The sequence below is a fragment of the Miniopterus schreibersii genome (genome assembly GCF_964146895.1).
Source record: "Miniopterus schreibersii genome assembly, chromosome: 2".
Taxonomy (NCBI): Eukaryota; Metazoa; Chordata; class Mammalia; order Chiroptera; family Miniopteridae; genus Miniopterus; species Miniopterus schreibersii.
In genome coordinates, this window is record NC_138102.1 from 85,769,565 (window position 1) to 85,777,655 (window position 8,091).

The window sequence follows — 8,091 nt, forward strand, 5'->3', positions numbered from 1 at the left end:
ATCAATTTAGTGTACTAGCTTGGTATAGAAATAGATAGAAAAAATGGCTTCTATGGAAAAACACTTATTGCTTCCTAATGTTCTTCATTAACATGCCCTCCACAGATAATCAAGATAATATTGTTTAGGATATGAATTCTAAAATATCATATTACAAAGTACTTTTCTATTGCAACAGTTTTAAAATGCTGACTTAATTTCCTGACCATCTAATTTTAACTTAATAAATTATTTTATTAGATGAATCACTGTTCTTGTAAATTTTTCTGCATAATAGAGCAGAATGTGACAGCTAACAGTATGTGCCGGCTGACAGTGTCCACTTGCCTGCAGCCCTGTTGCTCTGAATGATTTACTCAGGACAGCGATATTTGACACTACAGAAAGGAAGTCCTTTAGATGTCTTTCTAAGGCTCACTTGAAAGTTATCTCCCAAGGCTCTTTCAATATCAAGCTTGCCTAGAATAAAAGTGTTGTATCACTCACTCCATTGGTTCTTACCTTTGTCACTTACCCAATAAAAAGTCTTTGTCTTCATTTCTGAGACATCAAAGAACAAAAAGAGAGAAAACTAATTTTGGTGTTCAGAAGTAGAAATGTTTGTGTGATCATTTCCAAACCACACCAGTGGCTACCTAGGTAAACAGGACAACATGAAGTCTGACACTTCTCTGGATTTAATTCTCAGTTGAAGAAATATTTCACTTTCTCTCTCTCTCTCTCTCTCTCTCTCTCTATATATATATATATATATATATATATATAATATAAATTAACATATTATATATAGAAATATATAATATGTTATATATTTATTATATATATTTATATATATTATATATATAAATTAATATATGTTATATATTAATTAATATATATTAATTTAATGAGAAACCAAAGCCAAAAAGAAGCAGTGTTAAATGTTCAGAACATGGTATTGTTTGTTTATAGGGACCACACTCAAGTGAATAACAACTCTACCTCTTACCTCCCACTTAACCTACCTGCAGCAGAATCTGCCAGCTATGCCTAATATGCAATTGCATGGGGCCCTTTGCGAGATGACATCTATTGACAACCAGTGTCTGGGATAAGGTTTAACTTCCCTCAGAAAAGGATAGGAAGACTATCTTGATAAGGAAACTTATGAGACTCAGGATACAAGTTTGAATGTCTAACAAATATAATGTGCCTTTACCAGAGTCCAGAGGTATGAACAGTTGCTAATATGTGATGAAGCAAGCCATGGGCAGGCTGATGTGGTGGTGGTGGGTCTTTCACTAATGGTAGCTGAGGAAGTGGGCATATGTATGAAAAACACCAAATTTACCTATTTTCTCTATGTGTATCATAGTCTTGCTTTCAATTTTTTCTTCATTTTTCTCTCATCATAGTCTTAACCACAATGTAAATATAATGCTTTTTAAAAAACTATTCATAAAAACATTTTTAGAGAATGTGGTGGATGGGATTCACTGCTTCTGTCAAAACCTCTGTGCAGCAGTGCTGAGCTATTGGATGAAGATGGACAAGCAAGAAAGTGCTATGCCTACTGCCCTAGCACAGCAAAGTTCTCACAATGGGTGCAAGTTAGCTGTAGCCACTGTGGCCTGGAGCCTCCTTCAAGTGGATTGCCTGGGTGGCCAGAAAGGCAGAAGATTCAAGGTTTTGATTAAAGGCACAAGTGAAACAAAGCTTAGGAGACTTTGAAGAGGGGCAGAAGTCAGCCAACATGTTCATGTACGCTTCTCGTTCACAGTCATAACCTGGAGAGACTTACATGCATTCACATCACCTGCAACTTTTCTCCCGCAGGTTGAAGCATGAGTCAAAAGAATATGAAGTCAGAATGCCCAATTCCAGGAGTTATTACTACATATTTGAAACAATAATGACAAAACATAAAACTGGTTCAGTATTTTGGATTGGAATTTTTCTTTTGAATAGTTGTTTCAATATTTCTCTCATTATTACCCAGTGCATGTTTTCATGAACATAATAGTAAATTAGTTTTGAAAACTGAATTATATTTTAAATTCTCTAGGAAAATCATATTGAAATGAATATTTAATAACATCCTTCATTAAAACATTGCCCATTAAAGAAGCAGCTCTGTTACAAGAGAAGCCAAGTGCTGAGGCCAAGCTCCCTGAAAAAATAGTAACCTTCCCCTGTGGTTCATCACTATTCCTTCTGACATGGCCAAGAAAAAAGCAGCAGAAAAGAAGGGAGCTGCCAAAGCACAACAGCAACTTGGAAAGGGACATGAAGAAAACAAAGATACTGTCACAGAACCACAGATGGCAGAGGAGAAAAATGAGGTCAATGGTTAAGAGACCACAGAAATGGATTTGCTGACCAAGAAGGTAGATAAAGAAAGCTGCTGCTTAAGCTGTCACTGGCATCTTTGCTTCTCACCCCAACAGTATTGATGTTCACATTATCAACCTTTCCCTCACCTTTCAAGGTCAAGGGCTGCTCAGTGACACCAAACTGGAATTAAACGCAGGCCATTGTCATTATGGCTTTATTGGCTTAAATGGAATTGGAAAGTCCATGCTGCTCTCTGCTTTTGGAAAACATGAAGTGTTCATCCCTGAGCATATTGACATCTACCATTTGACTCAGGAGATGCTCCCTAGTGGCAAGACACCTTTGTAGTGTGATGGAAGTTGACATAGAGTGGGACATGCTAGAGAGGGTGGCTGAGCAGCTGGCTCACAAGGATGCAGAGTATGAGGAGCTCATGGAGCTCAAGCATTTGGAGGAACTGGATTCCGGCAAGGCAGGGATAAAGGTCCCACAGATCTTGCACAAACTATGTTTCACACTTGCCCTGCAGTGCAAGGAACTAAAAGACTTCAGTGCAGGATGGAGAATGAGGGTTGCCATCATCAGAGCCTTTTTCATGTGACCCTTTATGCTGCTTCTGGATGAGCCCACCAACCACTTTGACCTCAATGCTTGTGTGCTGTTGGAAGAGGAACCAAAGACTTCTAAACATATCCTGGTTCTCATCTCTCATTCCCAGGACTTTCTGAGTGGTGTTTGTACCAACATCATTCACATGAACAACAAGAAACTGAAGTATTATATGGATAATTATGATCAGTATAGGAAGACACAACTGGAGCTGAAGGAGAACCAGATGAAAAGGTTTTACTGGGAGGAAGTTCAGATCATACACATAAAGAACTACTTTGTTATGTTTGGTCATGGCAGTGCTAAGCTGGCCAGGCGAGTCGAGAGCAAGGAGACAATGCTACAGATAATGATGGCTTCAAGATTGACCGAGAGGGTCATGAGTGACAAGACACTGTCATTTTGTTTCCCATAGTGTGGCAAGATCCCTTTACCCATCAGAATGATGCAGAATGTGAGCTTCAAGTATACAAAAGATGGGCCTTTCATCTAAACATTCTAGAATTTGGTATCTATCTTAACACAGGAATGGCTATGGTAAGGTCCCATAGAGCAGGGAAGTCAACTCTTCTGAAGCTGTTAACTGGAGAACTACTACACACAGATGAGATGATCCAAAAACACTTTAATGTCAAGATAGAATGTTAACATCAGCATTTATAAGAGCAGCTGGACTTAGGCCTCTCATCTTTAGGGTACATGAGGAAGTGCTACCCAGAAATCAGGGAAAAGGAAGAAATGAGGAAGATCATTGGGCAATAAGGTATCACAGGGAAACAGCAAGTGAGCCAAATCCAGATCCTGTCTGATGGGCAGAAGTGCCAAGGTATGTCTAACCAAGCTGACCTGACTGAGCCCCCACTTGCTCTTACTGGACAGGTCCACCTGGATATTGAGACCATCAATGCCCTGACAGATGCCATCAATGAGTTTGAGTGTGGTATGATCTTGGTTAACCATGATTTTTGATTCATTCAGCTGGTAGTACAAGAAATCTCAGTCTGTGAGAAGCAGACAGTCACCAAGTGGCTTGGAGACATCCTGGCTTACAAGGAGCACCTCAAGTCCAAGCTATTGGGTGGGGATCCCCAGCTTGCCAGGATGAACCACAATGTGTGAGCTCCTGACGTAGCTGAGGAGAGCCCTGCCCCTGGGACCAAACTCCTGCATTGCTGCAATACTGCTCTCCAGCCTCTCCCTTGCCCTCATCTGCCTTAGCTGAACTCTGTGATTCCATCTATAGTTTCACAGTACCTGCCCATTTCCTGTCCTTCCAATTATTTTTGTCCATGTCTGGACTCAGCTGGTTGTTACTGCCAGCCCCTTGCTGGTTCCTGACACCAAGTGGTGCAACCAGAAGCAACTGAGAGTTAGCCCAAGGGCCCATACCCTGGTTGGCTTGTGAAGGAGCTTAAGATTCTCTTTTTCTGGGTTTTGATGATATTGGAGGAATACCTCTCAGCCTACCACCCTCATTCATTTCCATTTCTGGTTTAGAGCTTTGGATCAGGGTCTTAGTCCTGATCAGTTTTTTAAATAATTATTTAACAGTGTAATTTTTAGACCTGCATGACATCTACAAAGCATCCAATAAAGAAAAAAGAAGCAAAAAATAACCCATTAAATGCATCTATTTTGTAGAATTAGATAGTTATATCTCATTTTCTTAAAACGAAATATAATTTAATTAAATTCATCATATTTTTACCAGACCTTAATATGTTTCATATTTTGAGCTATCCCCAGGGGTTGAAAGATGAATAATAGTCATTGTCTTTGAGGAAGTCTTTGATTATCAAAGAAGATGGTTATGATGCCATGTCTAAAAAAATCAGGATTAAGAAAGAAGTGATTAATTGAACCCTAATGGGGAGAAGTCTGAAAAGGTTTATGACTTTGAAGCTGAATTTAAAGAATGATTAAGAAGAATATTCCAGGTGAGACATTTCAAAATGACTGTAAAGTAAGCAGAAGCTACACTCACCTCTTCCTTGCACCAAACTGTATTTACAGTTAAACAATAGACCAATCAACATGAATTACCAACTTAAGGATAGCTGAACAATAGTATTATATTCAAGGATTTATAGAAGAAGCTACATAGAGATGGGTAAGAAGGGTGGAGCTGTAAACAAAGCTGGCCCCTGTACCCATGTGCAGCAGCTAAGAAACCAGAGGGATATCTTGGCTGCAAAAGTACCCCCTTGGGACCATGGGGTCTCAACACCATGATAGGATCCCCAACCCAGAACACCAGGGCCAGGAAGAAAAACCTGCATAGCATCTGGCAGTGAAAATTAGCAGGGACTCTGTCCACAGGGAAGAGTAGGGAACCTGCTAGAATCCCAGGTGACCTCCATAAAGGCCAACACATAGGAACTTGTTCTTGGGCACCTATCCGAGGCTCTAGTAGAGGGAAGGTGACTCAAGGCATACAGAGTCATTAAGAGATCTGGGTGGTGTGGCCAGCAATTTAGAAAAAAATAACAATCAGCACCCAAGCAAAGCAACAGAGAGAGAAGAGAGAGAGAGAGAGAGAGAGAGAGAGAGAGAGAGAGAGAGAGAGAGAGAGAGAGAGAATTTTTAAAAATGAGGATCTTGCCCAGCAAACATGGCTCAGCAGTTGAGCATCAGCTTATGATCCAGGAGATCACAATTTGATTCCCAGTAAGGGCACATGCCTGGGTTGCTGGCTCGATCGATGACTCCCTCTCATCATTGATGTTTCTATCTCTCTCTTCCTCTCCATTACTCTCTCTGAAATCAATAAAAATATATTTTAAAAAATGAGGATCCCTGGGTGGTGTGGCTCAGTTGGTTGGAACGTTGTCCCATGCACCTAAGTAAGGGTCACTAGTTTGATTTCTGGTCACTGCACATACCCACATTGCAGATTCAATCCTAGTTGGGGTATGCACAGGGTGCAACAAAACAATGTTTCTCTTTCACACAATGTCTCTCTCTCTCTCTCTCTCTCTCTCTCTCTCTTCCTTTATTTCCCTATAAAATCAATAAAAACATATCCTCTGGTGAGGATTAAAATGAATAAATAAGTGAGGAAGTCTAAGGGACCTATGAGACAACATGAAGCATAACAGCATCCACACCATAGGGGTAACAGAAGGAGAAAAGAGTGAGCAAGGGATCAAGACCTGTTTGAGGAAATAATGGCTGAAAACATTCAAGACCTGGAGAAGGAAAAAGTCTCACAGGTTCAGGAAACACAGATGGAGTCAAAGGGGTCCACACCAAGACACACCATAATTAAAAGGGCAAAGGTTAAAGACAAAGAGAATCTTAAAAGCAGCAAGAGAAAGACAACAATCTACAAGGGAGCACCCATAAGGCTGTCAGCTGATTTCTCAATAGAAACATTTCAAACCAGAAGAGATTAGCATGTGATAATCAAAGCGTTGAAAAGCAAAAATCTAAAACCAAGATTATTCTATCCATCAAGGCTGTCATTTAAAATTGAAGGTGATATAGTTTCCCAGACACAAAAAGCTAAAGGAGTTTATTAGCACCAAAGAAGTATTGCAAGGTAGGTTAAAGGGCCTTTTTTAAGAAGAAAGAAGAAAAGAAATCAAGAAAGAGGAAAACACAGGTAGAAATAATAAAATGGCAACAAATAAGTACCTATCAATAATAACTTTAAATGTGAATGGATTAAATGTTCCAATCAAAAGACATAAGGTAGCTGAAAAGGTAAGAAAAAATGAACCATATATATGTTATTTACAAGAGACCCACTTCAGAACAAAAGACACATGTGACTGAAGGTAACATAATGGAATAAAATAGTCAATGCAAGAGGAAAAGAAAAAGATGCTGGCGTAGCAATACTTAAACAATATAAACTTCAAAACACAGCCACAACAAGAGAAGGAGATTATATAATACTAAAGAGATAAAGCCAACAAGACAATGTAACCCTTGTAAACATATATGCACCCAACATAGGAGCACTGAAACATATAAAGAAAATCTTGGTGAACATTAAGGGAGAGATTCACAGCAATACAGTCAAAGTTAAGGATTTTAACACTCTGCTGACATCAATGGGTAGATCTTCCAGACAAAAAATCAAGAAGGCAACAGTGATCTTAAATGACACATTGCACCATCAGAAGTAATTGATTGATATTTATGGTACATTTCATCTCAAAGTGGCAGAATATATATTTTTTTCAAGTGCACATGGAATATTCTCTAAAACAGACCACATGCTAAGACACAAGATAAGTCTTAATAAATTCAACAAAAATGAAATCATATCAAACATCTCCTCTGACCACAATGGTATGAAACAAGAAAACAATTACAACTAAAAAAAACTCAAAAATATTAAAACACACGGAGGCTAAAAAAAAAGTTATTAAACAATGAATAGGTTAACAATTACATCAAGAAAGAAATAAAGCCCGGCTGGCCATGGCTTAGCGGTTGAGCATCGACCTAGGATCCAGGCAATCGGGGTTCAATTCCCGGTCAGGGCACATGCCAGGGCTGCAGGCTCAATCAATGACTCTCTCATCATTGATGTTTCTATCTCTGTCTCTCCCTCTCCCTTCCTCTCTCTGAAATCAATAAAGATATATTTTAAAAATCATCATAATAATAATTTTGGGAAAAAAAAGAAAGAAAACCCTGTCAGTGTGGCTCAGAGGTTGACCATCGCCTATGATTCAGGAGATTGAAGTTGGATTCCCCGATAGGGCACATGCCTGGGTTGCAGGTTCGATCCTCAGTAGGGTGTGTGCAGGAGGCAGCCGATCAATGACTCTCTCATTATTGATGTTTCTCTCTCTCTTTCTCCCTCTCTCTTCCTCTCTCTGAAATCAATAAAGATATATATTTTTTAAAAAAGAAAAATCAAAAGTTACCTGGAGACCAATGAAAATAAACACACAAAATATATGGAACACCCGAAAGCAGCACTAAGACAGAAATTCATAGTGTTATAGGCCTATCTCAAGAAGGAAGAAAACTCTCAAATAAACAATCTAACCCTACACCTAAAAAACCTAGGAAAAAAACAACAAACAAAGCCCAGAGTAAGTGGATGAAAGGAAACAATAAAGATTAGAGCAGAAATAAATGACATAAAGATGAAAAAGTAACAAAACAAAAGATCAATGAAACCAAGAGCTGCCTCTTTGAATAGATAAA

At 39.0% G+C, this 8,091-nt stretch overlaps 1 pseudogene across 1 annotated transcript; it reads left to right on the top strand.

Annotated features, from left to right (window-relative positions):
• Positions 1 to 1,524: 1,524 nt before the first annotated feature.
• On the top strand, positions 1,525 to 4,041 carry LOC308552463 (ATP-binding cassette sub-family F member 2 pseudogene; annotated as a pseudogene). Its single transcript has 2 exons — positions 1,525 to 1,589; positions 2,162 to 4,041. The product of its transcript is annotated as an ATP-binding cassette sub-family F member 2 pseudogene (transcript).
• Positions 4,042 to 8,091: the final 4,050 nt, after the last annotated feature.